Source organism: Alexandromys fortis, unplaced genomic scaffold, assembly GCF_014885135.2.
Source record: "Alexandromys fortis isolate MF-2015 unplaced genomic scaffold, M_Fortis_MF-2015_v1.1 scaffold_65, whole genome shotgun sequence".
Lineage (NCBI taxonomy): Eukaryota > Metazoa > Chordata > Mammalia > Rodentia > Cricetidae > Alexandromys > Alexandromys fortis.
Window position 1 is genome coordinate 8,161,789 of NW_026067986.1, and position 20,655 is coordinate 8,182,443.

Consider the following 20,655-nt stretch of genomic DNA (forward strand, 5'->3'; position numbering starts at 1 on the left):
CAAATGGACCTAATAGATATTTACAGGACAGTTCACCCAAACAGAAAAAGATATACCTCCTTGTCAGCATGTCATGGAATGTTGTCAAAAATTAACTACATACTTGGACTCAACACGAGTCTCAACAGATACATGAAATTTGAAATAACACCCTGCTTCCCATCAGACCACCACAGATTAGAGCTGGATTTCAACAACAACAGAAATGACAGAAAGCTTACAAACTCACGGAAACTGAACTACAAGATGAAAAAAATGGTCAAGACAAAAACTAAGAAAAGAATGAAGGACCTTCTAGAACTGAATGAAAATGAATATAAAATGTACCCAAACTCTCGGGGACACAATGAAGGAGGGTCTTAGAAGCAAGTTCATAGCCTAAGTGTCCACATTTCATAAAAGGAGAAATCTTGTACTAGTAACTTCACAGCACACCTAAAAGCTACAGAGCAAAAACAAGCAAGCACACCGAAAGATAGATATCAAAAAATAATCCAAGGGCTAAAATTGTGTGTGTGTGTATGTGTGTGTGTATCATAGCATAACAAACAATACGAAGACTCAATGAAACAGAGTTGATTCTTTGATAAAAGCAATCAAGATTGATAAATGCTTACCCCAAAGAGAGAACACCCAAGTTCAGAAAACAATGGCATGACAAGGGACACCAAGGAAATCCAGAGAATCATAAATTCATGCATCAAAACCTATACTTACAAGATTAAGAAATCTAAAAGAAATGGACATTTTTTTAAATACATACCACTTACCAAAGTTAAATCAAGATCAAATAAGCAATTTAAACAAACCTATAACCCCTAATAAAATAGAAGCAGTCATTAAAAGCCCCCCATCCCCACCGAAAAAGAGCTTAGGACCAAATAGTTGTAGTGCAGACTTTCAACAAGAGTTAGTGCCAATATTCCACAAATTATTCCACAAAACAGAAACAGAAGGAAAATTGCCCAATTCATTTTATGAGGCCAGTTACTCTGACACCCAAACCACATAAAGACCTAATGAAGAAAGAATGACAAAGCAATTTGACTCATAAACACAGATGCAAAAGTTCTCAAAAGATAGTTTCAGACTGAACCAAGAACACATCAAAAAGATCATCCGCCACGATTAGGTTTGCTTCACCCCAGAGATGCTGGGATGGTTCGATATACATCAGTTAACAAATGTAATCCACTATATAAACAGACTGAAAGACAAAATCCACAGGATTGTCTCATTAGATAAAGAATTTGACAAAATTCGATACTCCTTCATAATAAAAGCCTTGGAGAGATTAAAGATGCAAGAGGGCATACCTAAACATAATAAAGGCAAGTTATAGGAAGCTTATAGCTAGCATCTACTTAACAGGAGAGAAACCCAAAGCAACTCCACTAAAACCAGGAACAAAACAAGGTTGTGCACGCTCTCCATATTTATTCAGTACAGCACTTGAAGTCTTAGAGCAATAAGACAATGAAGGAGATCAGTAGGATTCAGATTAGAAAGGAAGAAGTAAAAATATCTTTATTTGCAGGTTTTGTGGGGTTTTTTTTAAAAGGTTTTTATTTATTATGTATACAGTGTTCTGTCTGCATATATGCCTACTCGCCAGAGAGAGCACCAGATCTCATTACAAATGGTTGTGAGCCACCATGTGGTTTCTGGGAAATTGAACTCAGGACCTCAGGAAGAGCAGTCAGTGCTCTTAACCTCTGAGCCATCTCTCCAGCCCCCCAAGTTTTGTGGTTTTATATATAAAAGACCCCAAGAACATCACCTGGAAATTTCTACAGCTGATCAAAGTATCAGAACACAAAATTAACACACAAAAATCATTAGCCCTCCAACATATATATAAATAAATGACAAACAAAAACTGCTAAAAAAAAAATCAGGGAAACAACACCTTTTACCATAGCCTCAAATAAAAGCAAATATCCTGGATTAACTCTGGCCAAGCAAGTGAAAGACTTGTGCGACAAAAATACTTTAAGACATTGAAGATATGAATTGGATAAAATATCAGAAGATGGAAAGATCTCCCATGCTCATGGATCAGTAAGATTAATATAGTAAAAATGACCATCCAGCCAAAAGCAACCTATAGATTCAATACAACACTCATCAGAATTCCAACACAGTTCTTAACAGAAAGAAAGTTTCATATGATATGTGTATTAGTCAGGGTTCTCTAGAGTAACAGAGTTTATAGAGATTCATATATATATATATATATATATATATAAAGGGGATTGATTAGAATGACTTACAGGCAACAGTCCAGCTAATCTAACAATGGCTTGCTGTGAACAGAAGGTTCGAGAATCCAGTAGTTTCTCAGTCCACGATGCTGGCTGTCTCAGCTGGTGATCCTGAAGAAATAGGCTCTAATGACAGTAAAGGGATGGACTTGCTAGCAAGGTGAGGGCAAGCTGACAAAGAGCAAAAGCTTCCTTCCTCCGTGTCTCTATGTAGGCTTCCAGCAGGACGATGGACCAGAACAGCCATCACAAGTCAAACCCTGGTCAGCTTGACATACATCCTATCTCCTTATGTTGTGACTAACTTCCAAATGAAAATCATAACCAGGCCATAATGATGCCTAAACATGATGTAACTGTCTCATGTATAATTGCAAATGCATTATATCTTTAACCAGGTCATAATTAAGCCTAACATGATATAACTGTCCCTCATATAACTGTAAATGCAGTATAAATTTAGAATAGGTAGCAATGTCTCCTGGTATTCTCAAATTTAAGTATAAAATTATTTATATTATCCTAATTGATGTTGCATAACAAGATAAATTGAGGAAAGAAACCCAAATATCTATGGAAACACACTTTTACAAAATTAAGTCAGAAACACTAAGGTCAGTTATGATCCCCAGTTCTCCAGCTGGTCACGTGGACTTAGACACTAGAATCCCACAGTGGCCAGGGCAAGTCTGAGTTTCCAGTTCAACGGAATGTTTGTTGTGGATCCTGGCAAGAGTGTTCCCCGCTCTCAAACCAAAATTTCTAGAACAGCAGATCTCAAGGTTGCAGGAACAGGAAGCAAACATTTTCCTAGTTGGTCACTAGGAGTCATGGTGAGTGAAACTCTTCCCTTTTCCATCCCTTGATTCCTGGAACCCTGGATCCAGGAATGGGAGGAGCCCATGGAAAGCACACTCTACCTTCTGAAGAACCCTGCCCCAGCCCTTGTTAGCATTGTCACTCTGTCCTCAAATGCCCTCCCGTCTTTCTATCAAGCCAACTACTTCAGCACGTTGGGAACACGGTAAGGCCAGTGGACTCTGTAACTGTGTGTCCGCTGTTGCTCTTAACCTTCCCTACACAGATCATTTTTATAACTTAAAACAGTCTAGATTTGTCTAATGTAAACTTACTACTATTAAATCCACAGCTATTTATCAAATAAGAATGGTAATGGAAAATATATATAAATACTCATTAAAGAATATCAATTTATTTTTTTGTACATTAAATTTTATGGCTTACCATATCGGCATTTTCTTTGACTAAAAGACAAAAATTCACAAATCTTAAAACAAAAACATCAAAAGCGATAGCTACAATAATTTTTTAAATGTACATACAACATAAAATGATGTAAACTAGTTATCAAAAACATTAAACTTGGAAGGAAGTAAAAGTGGTGTTAGTTACGGAAATATAGTTCAGTTTGGGGCGCTTTAAAATAGACGGTAACCATGGACAACCAGGGGCAATGCCCTCAGTTGCTCCCAGGAAGGCGAAGGTTGTCCTTATTGCTGAAGACCCCAAATACTTTAGACAAAGGGCCCAGAGATCCGCAAGCTGGATCTGGCCTGAAAGACTCCTCCTGGAGGACCAACTTTCACATTACAGAAGGCAGCATGCAAGTTTCTAAAGGAGCAAAGCACCCAGTTGAGATGCCCATGAAGCACAGTAATGACCTGAACAAGAAGATGCAAGGGACTGGCAGTGGTATGAATATCTTGGCAGTAACCAGTAATAGCCTGCGATGTTTGGAGAACCTTTTGAACAACCCTGATCAACAGAGCTAAGACAGGATGTCTCCAGCCTGCTACTGGGACTTTTGTTGGGTGGTCTTTGGCTCTTGGAGGGAGTATTGTCAGCCAAGATGACAAAATTTATGTCATATACATATATGCATATCATGGCGCTCCCGTGTCTGCAGTCTGTGCGCTGGCACCCAGTTCACGAGCTTTGGGCAAGGGGGCTGGAGGTTAAAATACACAGACACACACAGACAGAGAGACAGCGACACGGGTCATCCTTGAATTCCTCAAGAATGCCCCCTTTATTGTGTTCTGGGGTAGATTATATAGAGATAGCCACGCCCCAGCCAAACCCACCAGAAACCACTCTCCTGCCATCAGGAACTCCTGAAGGTCTCGTGCTCAGAGCAGCTGTAGGCACTCAGATCAGGGGAAAACAAGAAATTCAGGATCTGGGGTCTCACTGCTCCCAACATTATAGTGTTTTGGTTTGGTTTGGCTTTTCAAAAATAGGGTTTCTCTGTATTACAGCTCTGGTTGTCCTAGAAACCACTTTGTAGACTAGACTGACTTGAACTCACTGAGATCTTCCTGCCTCTGCTTCCCCAGTGCTGGGATTAAAGGTGTGTGCCACCACTGCCCAGTGCATTATAGTTTTTTTTTAAAGTGGATAGTTAAGGCTGTGATCCACTGTGAATTTTTCAGACATCCTTCTGCTAAATTACCTTCTCCCCCTTCTTGTCTAATAGGACTTAAGAATCACTCATCAAGAAGAAAACCATGTCAAGAACTGGAAAACTAGCCAACTCCTCAGGGCAAGTGAAGTTATGGATTTTGGAGGAGATTCCTATACCCACAGACTTGTTGAACTAGAATAATACCTAATTAATCCTAAATATTGATCCTCTTGCCTACAGAGAAGATAGTCCTCACTCCTCGTTAAGGAAACTTGTCTTCGCAACAGAAAAAGAAAGGACAGAAAGGCTGGAAGAACCAGAGGATTGGGGAGTTTGCTATGAGACAGTGTCTCCTAGGATGTCAGAAGCTACTCCCGTAAAGTCTCACCGATTTGACTGCCTAAGCCTGAGCTGACCAAAGAAGATACCAATAGATTTGCCAAAGTGGACAGGGACTACATCTGAAATATCTGACCTTATCCTCAGAGATAAGTGATAAGCATTTCATCAAAAAAACGTAATTTCACAACAGAGAAGGACCATTGCAAAAACTACAGCCAGTCCAAAGGCAGAGCTATGGAGTCCAGTCCCAGTGGGTGCATCTACAAAACATCACAGGCACCTAAGGCTCAGGGAGCACTGTGAAGGAGGCTTGGGAAGATTTCAGATGGCAGAGGATCAGGGAGTTTACTGTGAGACAGTGTCTCCTAGTAACGTCAGGAGCTACATCAGAAACTCTCAAAAACACGACAGCTCAGCATGAGCTGAGCAAAGATTGAAGCAATAAATAAGGTAAAGTAGGGGAGGGGGCAGGAGGCTCCACCCTACACAAAGAGCTATGTGCGACTAAGGAGTTCCAAGAGTGGGAGTATTCAGGGAAGAGTACACACACTGGCTATCCAGTACCAAAAGGTCAGCTCTGAAGACAGAAATACATACAAGTAGCACACAGACTTGGCAGGTTGTCTATAGGAATATATATGTGTGTGTATGTATGTGTGTGTATGTATGCATATATATAATATATAATAACAACAAAAAACAGAGGCCATGGATTAGAAAGAGAGGAGGGGCATGCATATAGGAAAGTTTGAAGGAAGAAATGTTGTAATTATAATTTCAAAAAATAAATACAAATAAAAAGATCTTCTTGCTAACTCGTAATAAAGGTATTTGTAAAGGCAAAAATGTATAATATAAAATAGTAATATTAAATATATTCTTTTTTTTTTGATTTTCGAGACAGGATTTCTCCGAAGCTTTTGGTTCCTGTCCTGGAACTAGCTCTTGCAGACCAGGCTGGCCTCGAACTCACAGAGATCCGCCTTCCTCTGCCTCCCGAGTGCTGGGATTAAAGGTGTGTGCCACCACCGCCCGGCTAAATATATTATTTTCATGTGTATTTTACTACACATACTTTAATTCGTCTATAATTATAAAACTGAAACCTAATAACCTACAGTTATTACAAGCTCTACATCTTTTAAATGATTTGGGAATGGACAGCTGGCATGGAGCCACCTGGCCCAAACTCTGCACTGTTCTTCCTCAGTTGCTCTCTGGTTTGCCACTGTGAGCTTCTTCCTAAACTGAAAACACTCAGAAAACGAACCTTACAAAGTTCTCTAATGTCCACCCTATTAACTTACACCAATTCCCTTCTTGCTCACTTAATAATCACTAATCAACAATTTCCTCCTTAGCCTGCTCACCATCTCCTTAAGAAATTATTAATAAAGGGTTATTTTTAGTGGCTGCACTTTAATACTGAAATGACAGACAAACATACATGCAAAAATGTGCTCTAAAATAAACACCCTTTTAATTCCCTAGTGGCTCAATTAAAACGAAAGTTCGATAATAAGAGAGGCCAGCTTTACACTGACGCCTGCCCACAGCGGGATGACGTCACAGACTTGTCATCACAGTGGGGGCCGCTTCATGCATGCTCACCAGCACTCACGCAAAACCGGAAGCGGTGGCAGTACATACCAGTTGGCAGAGGTAGTCCAAAGCTTCAGGGAAAAAAGAGAAGAAAAGCGGTGTGAGAAATTTCTAATTGTGCAACAAACAAGTATTTCAAATTGTGCATTTTTTTTAAAGAAAAAAAATATTCAAAGGCCTTTTAGTTCAAAAAAGCAGGCATTACCAAGAAGCCCCTGGTGATTTTCTGAATTCTTTACTTGTATTCATACCAAACTTCTTAATTCTCATATTAAATCTCTGAAAATATATAAATAAAATGTCACGTAAGTTTAAAAAACTGCCAGTAGAAGCAAAAAAAACCCAAAAAAACAAAAAACAAACAAACAAACAAACAAAAAAACCCGATGAAGTAAAAACAAAACCCAAAGAAAACTTAAACTAAAAACTCTGTCTAATAATTACTCTTAGGGGAAAATAATAGACAGTTTAATCAAGAATAATGCCTGGCTTCACATAGCTCCATATCCTGACCAGAACACTGAATGAGGACGTGTGAGTGTTTTAAACATAAAGACAGACATATGGACCTTATAGAAACAGAAAATGCAACCTCGCCCTAGCACAGTGAGTTCGAGGCCAGCCTGGTCTACAAGAGCTACTTCCAGGACAGGAAGTACCTGTCCTGTTCTTAAACATCTGGAATCAGAAGTTCACATGTGTCCCCATTTCCTTCTAAAGGACAAACCACGGTATTGTATTGGGTCACTGTGGCTTCCTTCCTTGTACCTGGGCATCAATGCCACTAAATCAGGGCCTGGTTGACATGAATACCCGTGGTTATAGCTGGGGGTAGTTTAAAAAAAAAAATAAGCATAGCTCAAAGATTTGTGGATTTGGCTCCACACTTCCCAAGTAACGCAAATAGCACACTAAATACAGTTTCAGGAACGTTCTAGACTTTCATGGTGTACCATGTGTCGTTTGCAGTATATCGGAATCTATTTAGAATGTCGTGATGGCGAATTTGACCACCTTGGAGTTAAAAAAGCCAATAAGCGGTTAGAAAAAGGCGACTTTGACCAATGCGAGGTTGCTGCATCAACTCAATTTGTAGAACGGGTGCTGTTTGCTAAGCAATAAAGGCAGGCTGCCTGCACACTAAAGGAGCTGGGCTGCTGTGGGGAAAATGGGAAAATGAGCTCCAACCTGGCTTCCCCGGAGTACGTGGGCAGCAGGGCTTCCATGCTTCTGCAGTTACAAAATGCTAAGGCTGGCAGGAAGGTGGTCCCGGATAGAAAGCAATGCCAGACTCTGTCATCCCGGATCGGCCCCTAACTGCTGGATCCCATTTCTATCTTGTCGCATTAAAGTCTCCTTCTCTTCCAAAATTTCCCACCTTTCTCTAGGCCTTGTTCCTAATATGTCCCACATGCATTTCTTTTAACCTGCTCTGTAAAGAACTTACTGAAATTCAAGGCTTACTTTACGTAGTTCCCCAATATGCATTTTTAGCTCTATACTCTGTGATATCAAGATGTCTATATTCTAGTAGGTTTCTAAAGATGCATGGACACTCGGTGGGAAAAAACTCAAAATAAAATTTGAGTATAACTTTCAAACTAGAGGACCACACAAAATCCATCCTCCACCAGCACAAGAGACACAGACACATACACACACAGACAAGTGTACACCAATCAAAATAGAGAAGAAAACGGACATATACACATACAGAAAGACCCAGGAAACAGAAAGCAAAAGAAAGGGGGAGCATGAATATAATGCCATGGACAAAACCAAATCAGAAATAACTACATTTTCTAATTAAAAGATTGTGAAACTTAACAATAAGAGTAAAAATCCCTTTGTATACATAAACATGAGGATAGATTAAGGGCTAAATGGGACACCCCCAAATATAATAAAACACAAATTTTGTCTAGGTATATTAATATGATGTGGGATTTCCCTCTATATGCTCTGATTGCCATGTGTGGTTAATAAAGGAACTGCTTTGGGCCTGTAACAGAGCTGTAGGAGAGCAGAGCTAGGCAGGGAGGGGAGGGAACTAAATGGAATGCTGGGAGAAAGGAGGCGGAGCCGGGGAGAAGCCATGGAGCCACCAGAGGAGACAGATGTGCTGAAGCTTTGCCAGTAGGCCATGACCTCGTGGTGATACACAGATTAATAGAGATGGGTTAAATTAATATGTAAGGGTTACCCAACAAGAAGCTAGAGCAAATGGACCAAGCAGTGATTTAATTACAGTTTCTGTGTGATGATTTTGGTTTCTAGGCAGCCAGGAAACGAACAAGTGGCCTCCTCTAACGTTAGTATCAAATTAAGAAGGTACATTTAGAGACAAATCTTGCTTCTAGTAATATTATTGCTATTCTTACTAAGGGATATTATTGCATAAGACCTTTACATTTACAAGATATAGGTCTAAACTTATAGGCATCTAACGACAGCATCAAAACGCACCCAGCATTTTCACAATACCATGCAAAACAGAGGTGACAACCCTAAGTGCCACCTACTTTAGTGCCAGACGGAGTGAAAGAAGAAAAAACTAAAGAATAGGACATACCTGCCTGTGTTTGTGCACAGCTAGAAAGGGTAACATAAGCGGGAGGACTCGCAGCTCAGCACTCAGTATCAGATACCCTTTCCAAGCACAACTAAAACACGTATTGAAACCTAAAAACTATGACAACTGAAAACATCGCATCGCATCTGTGAGATAGACACCAAGCATGGTGGAAGAGGCTAGGAGGTGTGGAAGTTCAGGGAAAGCGTGATGAGGACAGCCGAGAACTAGCAAGCTGTATACAGGAGAAAATGAGACATGTGTGGTTATAGACCATACACAAAGAAATTCCCCACTAATTCACTTCCTGAAAGTGGTAACATTGGAGCCTACGGCACAGCTCTGTAAATAAATATATTAAGATCTGTGAGTAGTGACTGTTTTGAGTTAATCAAAAAGTAAGTAAAAATCTAGGCAGGGAGGATATAAAACTGCTGTAGGATTGTTGCAAGGAGGGGGCGGCTTGTTGGTTTCTGGCCACTTAGCTCCGAAATAATCACACAGAAACCGTATTATTTAAACCAATGCTTGGCCCATTACCTCTAGCTTCTTATTGGCTAACTTTTACATCTTAACTTAACCCATATCTATTAATCTGTGCATCACCACAAGGTCGTGTCCTACCAGCAAAGTTTCAGCACTTCTATCTCGGCTGGCAGCTCCATGACTTCTCTCTGACCCTGCCCTTCTTTCTCCCAGCATTCAGCCTGTCTGAATAAATGTACACACAAAGAGTGATGGAGAGATGCAGGAGAGACTGTTCTCATCGTGACACATAAAATAATATTCAGAAATATTGCTGCACACATGGAGGTGAGGAAATCATGAAAAATTTCACATCAGGAGCTAAAACTTATAGAACTTTAAAACGATGACTAACTTTTTATGCTTTCTATTACCAACTTCCTGAAGTTTGACACCTTACATTACTTAGTTAAATTAATGCTGACCTCTTCATCTGTCATCGATGTGATACTCCTGAGGGACACTTTATGAGATGTTCTTACACTAGAAAAAATTGGAAAGTAGCATTAGTTCAGATGACATTTAGAATATTCGTAATTCAGATTTCCACTTTAAGTATTTTAAGCCAATGATATCATAAAAAGAGAACAAATTGCTTTGTGAATGCATACACCCGAGGGTGTAGGCAATTTGTACTAGTTAGCTAATTAATATATTCATTCAAAAAAAGAATAAGACCTATGAAGGCCAGGACCTTGTGGTGGGCTTTGAGTTACATTTGCCAAAAATACACAATGGCTCCTGGAACACAATGGCAAGCCCCAGTAAATATTTCCGAGGCAAATAAACAGATAAGGAAAATATTATTTAGCCACTTGAATATGCCAAGGTGTGTATTGGGTATAAGGGAAAAACCCATAGTTGTCATTTCCCTTCGGGGCATCAACACTTAGAGAGCAAGAAAGCACACAAAAGTAACTTGTACGTATTCATTACATTAAATAAATATTGCTGTAACTTCATATCTATATATGTTATACAGTAGAAACAAATGACAGAGTAATAAGTATGCTTAGAGAAACAATATGCAATATGTAATAAAATACAAAATTAAATTAGGCAACGCGGATGATAAAATACTGAGAAGGTGTACAGTTTGTCCAGAAGGGTCTTCGGAATTTCCAAGAATTAATAGTACTTCTGAGCCCAGAGGAGTGAAAATCTGCTGGTTGGTTTTGGGCAAGCAAAACTGGGTAGGGGAAAATCCGCGACAGTATGTTGCCAGGGAAACTCGGGTTCCCTGCCAGGTTCTTATTCTAATTGATAAAATAAAGGAGAAACAGACTAGGGAGCACAGGGACATCCTTATTAAAATCTGAGAGAAAAACAAGGCCTGTACGCTGTACATCAGGAGGGAGACGGAAGAGAGAAAGGGAGACCAGGGCGTTTTGAGTTTGGGTCCAAGAGAGCTGCACTTTGTAGGGTTGAAGTCGGCAAGAGCTGGACAGAGGGTAGATAGCTTCAGAAACGTAGCGAGGAAGCCCAGGGAGCCAGGGAAAAGCAGCATCGATTTTTTTGCAGGCATCCGAAAGGAAAAGACCCTAGGAAACAGGCAGGCTCGGCGGAGAACAGAGCAGACACGCTCCCAGCAGCCGCATGGCAGAGCGAGCATCTTAGGTCTCAGGCGAGGGTAACTCTCATTACCGGGATGGCTATTCCTTCCCTTCAGCGTGTTTTCAGGTGAATCCGCTTCCCTAAGGGGCGGTCTCCTGGACAGGTGATTGACAGGCCCAGCTGGATTAACTCTTAAGGAATGAGCCAATAATATGTAACGTTCTAGTCTTTATTAGATTTCAAACATGTATACAATGAAATATGTTCATATCCACTCCCACTCCCCTCCTACAATTCTCCCAGTATCCCCGCTTCCCAAAGTGCCCTCTTTTTTTTTCTTTTTTTCTTTTTTTGAGACAAGGTTTCTCTGTAGCTTTGGTGCCTGTCCTGGAACTAGCTCTTGTAGACCAGGCTGGCCTCGAACTCACAGAGATCCGCCTGCCTCTGCCTCCTGAGTGCTGGGATTAAAGGCGTGTGCCACCACCGCCCAGCTCTCCTTTCTTTTTTTATAATCCACGGTTCAATTAGTGCTGTCTGTCCACGTCTGTGTAGCGGGATTAACCTTTGGAGTTGACCAGCGCCTCACATCTCCACCTGGGACCAAAGGGAGACCTCACATCCGATTCCTCTGATGGCTCCCCCGTCCTCAGTGGAGGTGAATGGATCGTGTAAAGGCAATTGTATGTTCACAGATACATCGGAGCTAAACGTGTACGTACCTACATTGAATAAAGGAGTTGGGGAAGTATCTGTGGGACGGCTCAGTTTGCAGTTCTCAGCTGTGTCCAATTGTCTCGTGACTATTCAGCTGTCACGTTACCCTGAACCATCCGAGAGGATCAGTCCCGTCTCCCGTTTTCATTTCCATTTGTTTCTGAGCTTTAAATAAGCATTTATTTGCCCAAAAAAATGAAATGAAGAAAAATTACCCCTCCATGTCGATGTTACAGTGACCATCTTCAGATCGGTTTTAGGAAAATAATATATGTTACTGAGAGCCGAGGGACCGTGTTTCAAAAGCGGACTTATATGAGAAGAATTTGAGAAGAAAAAGGTAGAGAGATCAATCAAATGTTCGAAATCGCGTGACATAAACCTTTAAAATGTTTTTCTATTTTACTTGATGATTATAACCACACGGAAATATCCAATTGTAAATCCAATTTCACGGAATATATACACACTTTTCACCACATATGGGTCTCTCCCACTGACTTAGGGTCAACTGTAATGCATCATGCATGGTCTTGTATCTCACTAGGAGCTGGTGATTCTGAAACACTACGCAAGTGATTTCCCCAAAACTAGTTTTATATTACGCTTAGGTGCACAAGGACAAATTCTGCATCTGAAAACGAATGCTTTGCTTTCCCAGTGCAATTTCCCTTGAAAAAGAGAGCACAGAAGAAGAAGCTGGGAACTCACGGCCACCGCGCATTCCCTGTGCGCTCCTCCAGTCTCCGTGTTCCGTCTCACGTGGTCTTTACACACTGTGAAGGGAATATTATCTCTAGCACAGCTAGTTGAATAACGCTGAGTGTGAACCCCAAAGCTGAGCGTGAACCCCAAAGCTGAGCGTGAACCTCTGAGACCCCCACAGCCTTGCACCAGGCGATCCCTGACTCCAGAATGCCAGGACCTACGGGGTTAGCTGTCTATGAAGCTATAAATTTGGCAGAACGGTATGCATCTCACTGACTTATCGTGTGCTTCTTTGGGACCGTCTTCACTCAGACCTTCTGTTTCTTCTTCCTTCGGAGAAGAGAGACACACGGTGTGAGGGTCAGTCAGAGGCACACGGCAGGATGTAAAGAGCATCCTGTAAAGATTCCTGTAAGAAGCAATAGCCCACCGCAACTTGTCTAAAAGTCAGGCGTTAGACGGAGAGCTTGCAATCCAATTCCTTGAAAAATTCAAATGTCCTACACACTCACTCGGTTTTCTCCTTATGATAAAAGGCATCTTAGTAGAATTTGTATCACCACAATCTGATATGTTCTACTTTAACCCTTAACCTTAGCCAGCCAAAGTAAGGGAAAGGGAAGTGTAGCTGTAAGTCAGAAGAAAACAAACAAGATCTGGAAATATCTAGAGCTGTCTGGAACGCAGGAGAAAGTATAAATGAAAACAGAATGCATAAGCAAAGGCGCAGAGGAGGAAAACAAAACACAGACATGCTATGCTTCAGACAAATATCGGAATCAAGATAAACTGAGATAAACTCCATGCATCTTTTTATCCAGGTATGACAGAATCTTAACATTCTTGTTAAATGGAGCCCGTGTCCCCCCTAAAGTCAGCTTGTGCTCCTGGCAGGTATGGAGTCAGTGTTCCCCTAAAGTCAGCATGTGCTACTTGTGGGGATGGAGTCAGTATCCCCCCTAAAGTCAGTATGTGCTCCTGGTTGGTGTCAGAGGAGCAAATGGAGAGGTGCTTTAGGTGCTTCCAGTCTTTAATAGAATTTCAGCTTGGAAATGTGTTCATACCTCAAAAACGTCAGACTCTTCTTCCAGTTCTTCTAAAGAGGTTTCTTCTTCTATATCGAGAGGATAGAAGAGCTCTAGGTGACTGGAGAGCACACAAATGGAGCTTTAGCAGACCCCCATCCTAGCCTAATTCATTCACGCTTCCAACCCTCTCACCTCCCTGCTCAGGAAGCGGGAAGCCTTGGCTTGGCCTCAGAGTCTGCTCATATTTGATTCCAAATGAACCTTGAATCTTATTTCCCATGACCGTTGCCCCACAGGGTCTAGGGACGCACTGAAGGAGAGAGGAAGCAGAGGCCCACACAAACATAGGCACATCTGCAGACTGCCTTCCAGCTGGGTCGCTGCCAAGCGAGAGGCCGAGATAAAGCCACCCAGAAATGGTAAGTCGCAAACTTAGTGGCTTGAATGCAAACACTCGGTGAATGAGAAGCACTTGTGGGCAAGCAAGCGTTACGGAAATGCTAGAGAACAAACAAAGGAAGCAGGGAATCCTGATCGAGTGGGGAGGATCCGACACCAGGACTATGAACCAGTACAGAATTTGAAATGCATGCTGGCAATCTGACCCTAAATGATCCCTCCGCCCTCGACTTTTCTAGAGTTCACATCTCCCAACCCAGATTTTCACTTTTTGTTTTTCTGTATTTTGTTATCTTTTCTTTCCTTTGCTATTGAACCCGAGTATATCCAACTACATTCCTGTTTTGTTTTGCCTGTTTGCTTTTTGAGAAAAAGTCTCTCTAAGCAGCCAAGGCGGTCCTGGAACTTACTATGTAGACCAGGCTGGCCTCAAACTCACAGATACCTGCCAGCCTCTGTCTCTTTAAGTGCTAAGATGAAGGATGTGTGACACCTTCCATGACTATGTTACCAGTTTAGACATCATTTTATTTGTCTGTCCACTGATTGCATCCCATTGCATATTGTTTTTAACAAAATAGTCTTCAAGCTACCTTTTCCTTCAAAGTTTCTCTTTCATTCATTTTCCTTGTTCAATTGACCAGAACTCAGTACTCAAATGTTAAATCTTAATGTTAACTGAACTAGTACTAACCTAAAAATAATATTTTATTCTAAATTCCCTAAATTTCAATTGGTACTTCTTGGTCGGGAGGATGACTAAATATAATCTTTAAATTCTTAAAATATGAATGATGATTAGAGGAAACGCATAAACCTTTGTTGATGTTTGAAGCCATCAACATCACTGCTCACTGCTGAGCATCAATCAAACCAGAGCCCAGCATATGCGAGGTAAGCACTCGACTGTTGCAGGACATTTGATTGCACTCTGTAAAGATGCATCACTGTGGCCGGTTTAATCAAAAGCTAAATGGCCAGCAGCTAGGCAGGAGGGGTAGGCAGGGCATCCAGACAGAGAGAGCGCGGGGAAGAAGAAAGGGGGAGTCTCTAGCCTGATACAGAGGAAGCAGGACATGCCATGGGAGAGGTAGAAGCCATGAGCCACATGGCAACACACACATGAATAGAAATTGTTAATTTAAGTGATAGGAGCTAATTAGAAACAGGCCCAAGCTAAGGCCGAGCTCTCATGGTTATTGAGAAGTCCCATGTCATTATTTGGGAGCTGGTTGGCAGGACAGAGAAAGACTTGTTACACTCTAGCTCTGGGCCACACCCTTAATCACATCTGGAATAAAGTATGAGATGTAATTTTAGAGACTGAAAAAATCTCCCATTGAGGGTGATTTTAAGCATAAAATATTAACACATTACAATACATTGTGATATATATAATATATATTATATATATAATATATATATATATATATATTGATTTTCGAGACAGGGTTTCTCCGTAGCTTTTGGTTCCTGTCCTGGAACTAGCTCTTCTAGACCAGGCTGGCCTCAAACTCACAGAGATCCGCCTGCCTCTGCCTCCCGAGTGCTGGGATTAAAGGCGTGCGCCACCACCGCCCGGCTGTAATATATATTTTATGATGTTATATGGGTATGTTTTTATACATACTGCCTCCCAAGGTACGGTCATAATAATATAGTGTACAAATTAACAATGTTATTGTGAAACTGTGAAAATGATACCAATAGATCATAGCACAACATACGCTGTTAAACAATAATCGGAAGTGAGCCCAAAGGAAAACCGAACGGTAGAAGCAGAACCACATAAACAGACAGCAACTGTCAGATAGGGACATGGCGAGAGGAAGACCAGAGAATAGAATCTGAGGAAACAAATCCAGAGCTGACGAAGTTTTCAGCACCTACTCAATGAGTTTAGTGCGTGCCAAGAGTTTTACCGTGTTATAAAATTTCACTGGAAGACACAGGCTAAGGAGAAAAACAGCCCGGCGGTGGTGATGCACGCCTTTAGTCCCACTACTCAGGGAGGCAGAGGCAGGTGGATCTCTGTGAGTTCGAGGCCAGTCGGGTCTACAGAGCTAGTTCCAGGACAGTCAGAGATATCACAGAGAAACCCTATCTCAAAAAACCAAAAAGAAAAGATGAAAAAAAAAGAGGAAGAAATAAGAACAACAGGTTCTTAAATTTTAAAGACATACCATTTTCTTCCAAAAATATGCTCAGTCCATTCACAATTTCTTGCCTGCTTCTCAACTTGCTATTCATCTCTATGATCTAAATTAGAAAGCACAATTAAAATACGGAAGAGAAGGTTCTTAAAAATCAAGTAAGTCTAGCTTTCGTGATCAATCGGGGATTGCCCGTTACTATGTATTAAGCCTCTCTGTGTAAATGCTACCCACAAAGTTGTATTTGAATACTTAAGTCTTTTATTATCAGAGAGCTATTGCACCGGAGGAACCGCTGCAAAGTTTAGGTTGGCTTCCAGTGCAAACTCGGCTTCAAATTGCACAGGTTCTAAGATGTGCTGGACGGCCTGGGTCTCCTAGGCTGTGTGGCCCTTAGGGTGGTTAGCGGTCCTAGGGACCATCAGGGAGCGGGAGTGGAGGCGAGGCCTCTTCTCCATGTGCCCTTGCATCCATACCTGCAGAACCCAGATGGCAAACCCTGCAGGGTGGTGAATCCCTCATGAATTCTCATATAAGTTTTGATTCCATAGGGCTTTAACCCTTTTTGTTCAGTTCCCTCAAACGCTTGAATAACATTTTCCAAATGTAACTTCCCTAACAATTTGGGTGAAGCGTCCTCAAATCTTATTTTGCACTTTAGTGTTCCATGTTGAAAATTTTTTATTAGCATCTAGCAGTGCGTGGAAAACAAGCATTTCTCAGTCCTGCCAGGCCTGAGGCGTTTTCAGATTGAGCCAGTGTTGATGGGGAAAAGCCAGTCTCGGTCTGTACCGTTCAGGCACTCACCACACACTGGCATATGGTCTTGTCCCTATGCCCCCAAACCTGGGGTGATTCCTAGCAACCTTAAAAGTTGATTCAAGGGACTGGAGAGATGGCCCAGAGGTTAAGAGCATTGCTTGCTCTTCCAAAAATCCTGAGTTCAATTTCCCAGCAACCACATGGTGGCTCACAACCATCTGTAATGGGGTCTGGTGCCCTCTTCTGGCCTACAGGAGTACACACAGACAGAAGTCCAGCCTTGATACAAGGGGAGCTTGGTCCTGCATCAACTTGAGGTGTCATGCTTTATGTATTAATTATTGTTATTTATGATGTGCTGTGCCCATGGGAGGCCTGCTCCTTTCTGAATGGATGCGGAAGGTAGGTAGATGGGAGGTGAGGGGGAGGGGATGGGAGAGGAGGAAAGAGGGGAAACTGTGGTTGGTATGTAGACTAATTGAAAATTTAATAAAAAAGGAAGAGTTGGTTCAATAATTTCTTCCATAGGTCTCTCTGTGGAGGCGGTAGACACTCTCTGTAACCTCACAGACTGCTGGCACCCACTGTTCAGCCTCTCAAGAGGGAAGGCGCGCCTTCTCCTTGCACACCAAGTGCGGCACTAGTGCCATTCAACGAATAGACGGGTATCCAACTAAAGACGGAGAATCTGCCACAACTCTGCGTCATACCGGAGGACACTGGACATCTCCATCCTCTGATAATTTAAAGATGTGGGCCAAAGGTGACCTAATTCAGAGAGATTTACGTATGACAAAGAATAGAGTTAGATTTTGCAGGAACAAGAAAAAGTCGATTCCAGATGCCGGCAAGTGTTTAAGATAAGTAGAAGATTGCCTTAGAGACTGTTAGAAGGGACCCTGGCCTTGGCGATCAGGATCACGACTGGACTTCAGAACTCAGCAGGTGGCTGCCTATCACAGCCTAGTTGGAGTGTGAGACTGCCTTCATTTCTACTCTGATTTTTAGTTTAGACAGTAGACTTCAATGGTTCAGCAAGAAAAAAATACAGGTTTAAAGAAATGGAGTGTTGTTGGGAAAAATGGACTCTGGATCTAGAGGGAGCACTAACCCCCTGGGATTCTGGCGGGGCTGTATTCATAGCCCAATCCCTCTTTGTTTCAAACCTTTGAAGACAAGAGCCTTGCTTGTTTTACCCAGACTGGCCTTGAATTTGCTTTGTACTCAGCCAGGCCTTGGGTTTTCCATCTTTTTGCCTCCTCCTGGGTCACCCCACCTGGTAACCCAGGCCCAGCCTAAAGCTCCCGTTTGATTAGTCATGCTCTTGAATATAGAACGTTGTTGAAAACCTCGAGTATTTTCATTTGACTCTGCAGTCAAATTGACTATTTTCTGTTAAAACCTTTCTTTGCGTCACTAATTACGCCCTCAACAGGAGAAATGGGAGCGTGTACCGTCTTTTAATCCTCTGCACCCCCATTTTCTCGTGTGGACAACTGATGGATAGCTTCACAGATCCTCCATGGACCCTCTTCCTTGGGTATGGAATCACTCTTTTGGGGGAGGAGGTGGGCGGCATGTTTGGGATCAACACCAGACACCTGACCATTTGTGCATGCTCGGCAAACGCTCTGCTCTGAGCTCCTTTCTTGCCTGTCTAGGTAAGCTGGCCAGCGGTGCTCGGGTCTCAGGAGCATTCCCTTTGGCTGTCAGAACTGTCAAGCGTTAACCTATTTTGTACGTGTAAACCCTAACCTGGACTTAATTAAAGGCTCTACTCCGTTTCCACCTTCAAGAGACTGGAGGGATCTTGCAAAATTATGATGAAAATCAACGGGGGGAAAATCTTATTTATGCTTTTAGTTAAGAAACGTAGACTGCAGAAGTATGGTTTCCAGGGACTGCAACCTAAGCCACTAAGTTTGTCTAAAACCACAGTTAAATAACCAAGGAAAGCATTGATCTGTTTATCTGAACGGGGCCCCAACACTTTTCACTATACAAACAACCTAAAATGCCCCAGGCGTGCCCATGCGACCCCTGGCTTCTGCTCTGGCAAAGTATTTGTGCCAAAGGGACCCACAGGCCTCACCTCCACGTGGGTGTCAGCACCGGGGCGGAACCGGCCTTGCTCAACACGTTTGGGTACCAACGGTGCTCCGAGAAAATGACATTTAAAGTTTTCCCTTTCTCTACACGGAAGACTAGAAGGAGGCATGAGTAATGTAGGACCTTTCCACCCTGTCGTTAACTCCTCTGCTCCCGGTCTCCCAGGCCACAGCCGTTAGTTACCTCCATACGGGAAGCCAGGGCCTCTCAGTTGCTGCCTGCTCCAGCCACGGTGTACGGGGCTCGCGGGTGCTGCTGGGACTGAAGCAGAGATCCGCGGGGGATGGGGAGCTCTTGGAAAGGGAGGCTACAGCCAACAGGGCCAAGAGCCCAGAGCCACAAAACTTGGATGATCGCAACACTAACCCACTCCCATGGAAGAAGCAGGCAGCTCAGCCACCCTGATGCTCCAAAGCCGTCGGGAAGATGTCGCGAGAGCCCGAGTTCATTTGCTCAAAGAAGCATTTCTCAGAGTCCTCTGCGACGAAACACTTGTACTTTGTGGACCCTAAGGCCCCCCTCCCCCTTAGACCCATTTTTCTTGGTACAGTCATCTGTTAAGGATGCTCAGCCTCGGAATTAGTGTCTGCAATCCTAAATTGATGCTCAAACGGGCTAATAAAAAAATGGGCTTCTCTATGTGTGGTCGGACCAATCTGACTTACTGAGAAAATGAATCTGCGGTGTTTTTTTTTTTTTTTTTTTTTTTTTTTTTTTTTTTTTTTTTCTGCGGTGTTTTTTTTTTTTTTTTTTTTTTTTTTTTTTTTTTTTTTTTTTTTTTTTTTAGGGCTGGTGTGTATGTATGATACAATTTCTTCCTGTTTCTGTTTCTTGGTGAGCTGCTACTTCTCAGTTTGTCCAATGAAAGAGGATTTTTAACTTGGCTTGGACAAGGGCTCCAAGATGTGTAGGAATGAGAATGTGGGTTCTGACCCCAGCATCCCTGCCTCAACACACACACACAACCACAGGAAGAGAAACTGGGTTCGCAGCCTGAGCCTACAAACCCAGCAATGGGGCAGATAGCCTGGCAGGAAAATCAGTGAGCTCGTTCAACAAGAGATCTTGTTGGGAGAGGCCAATGCAGAGGGCAACACTGTAGAAATACTGCCCTCCTCTGCCCTCCTCTGCACGGAGGCAAACCCGTGCCAATGAGCACCGACACCACACACACAAACGCGCACACGTCAGCAGGAAGCCCCATCACAAGGTGAGTTAGAGAGGTGTGGGAGTGTGGGGATGAGCAGATTTGGGTCACAGCAAACCTAAGTTTGGTGGGGAAACACTGAGCAGCAGGAATAACTCCAGGTATTATAATTTTTGTTTTTTGTTTGTTTTCGAGACAGGGTTTCTCTGTGGTTTTGGAGCCTGTCCTGGAACTAGCTCTTGTAGACCAGGCTGGTCTCGAACTCACAGAGATCCGCCTGCCTCTGCCTCCCGAGTGCTGGGATTAAAGGCGGGCGCCACCACCACCCGGCCCAGGTATTATAATTTATAT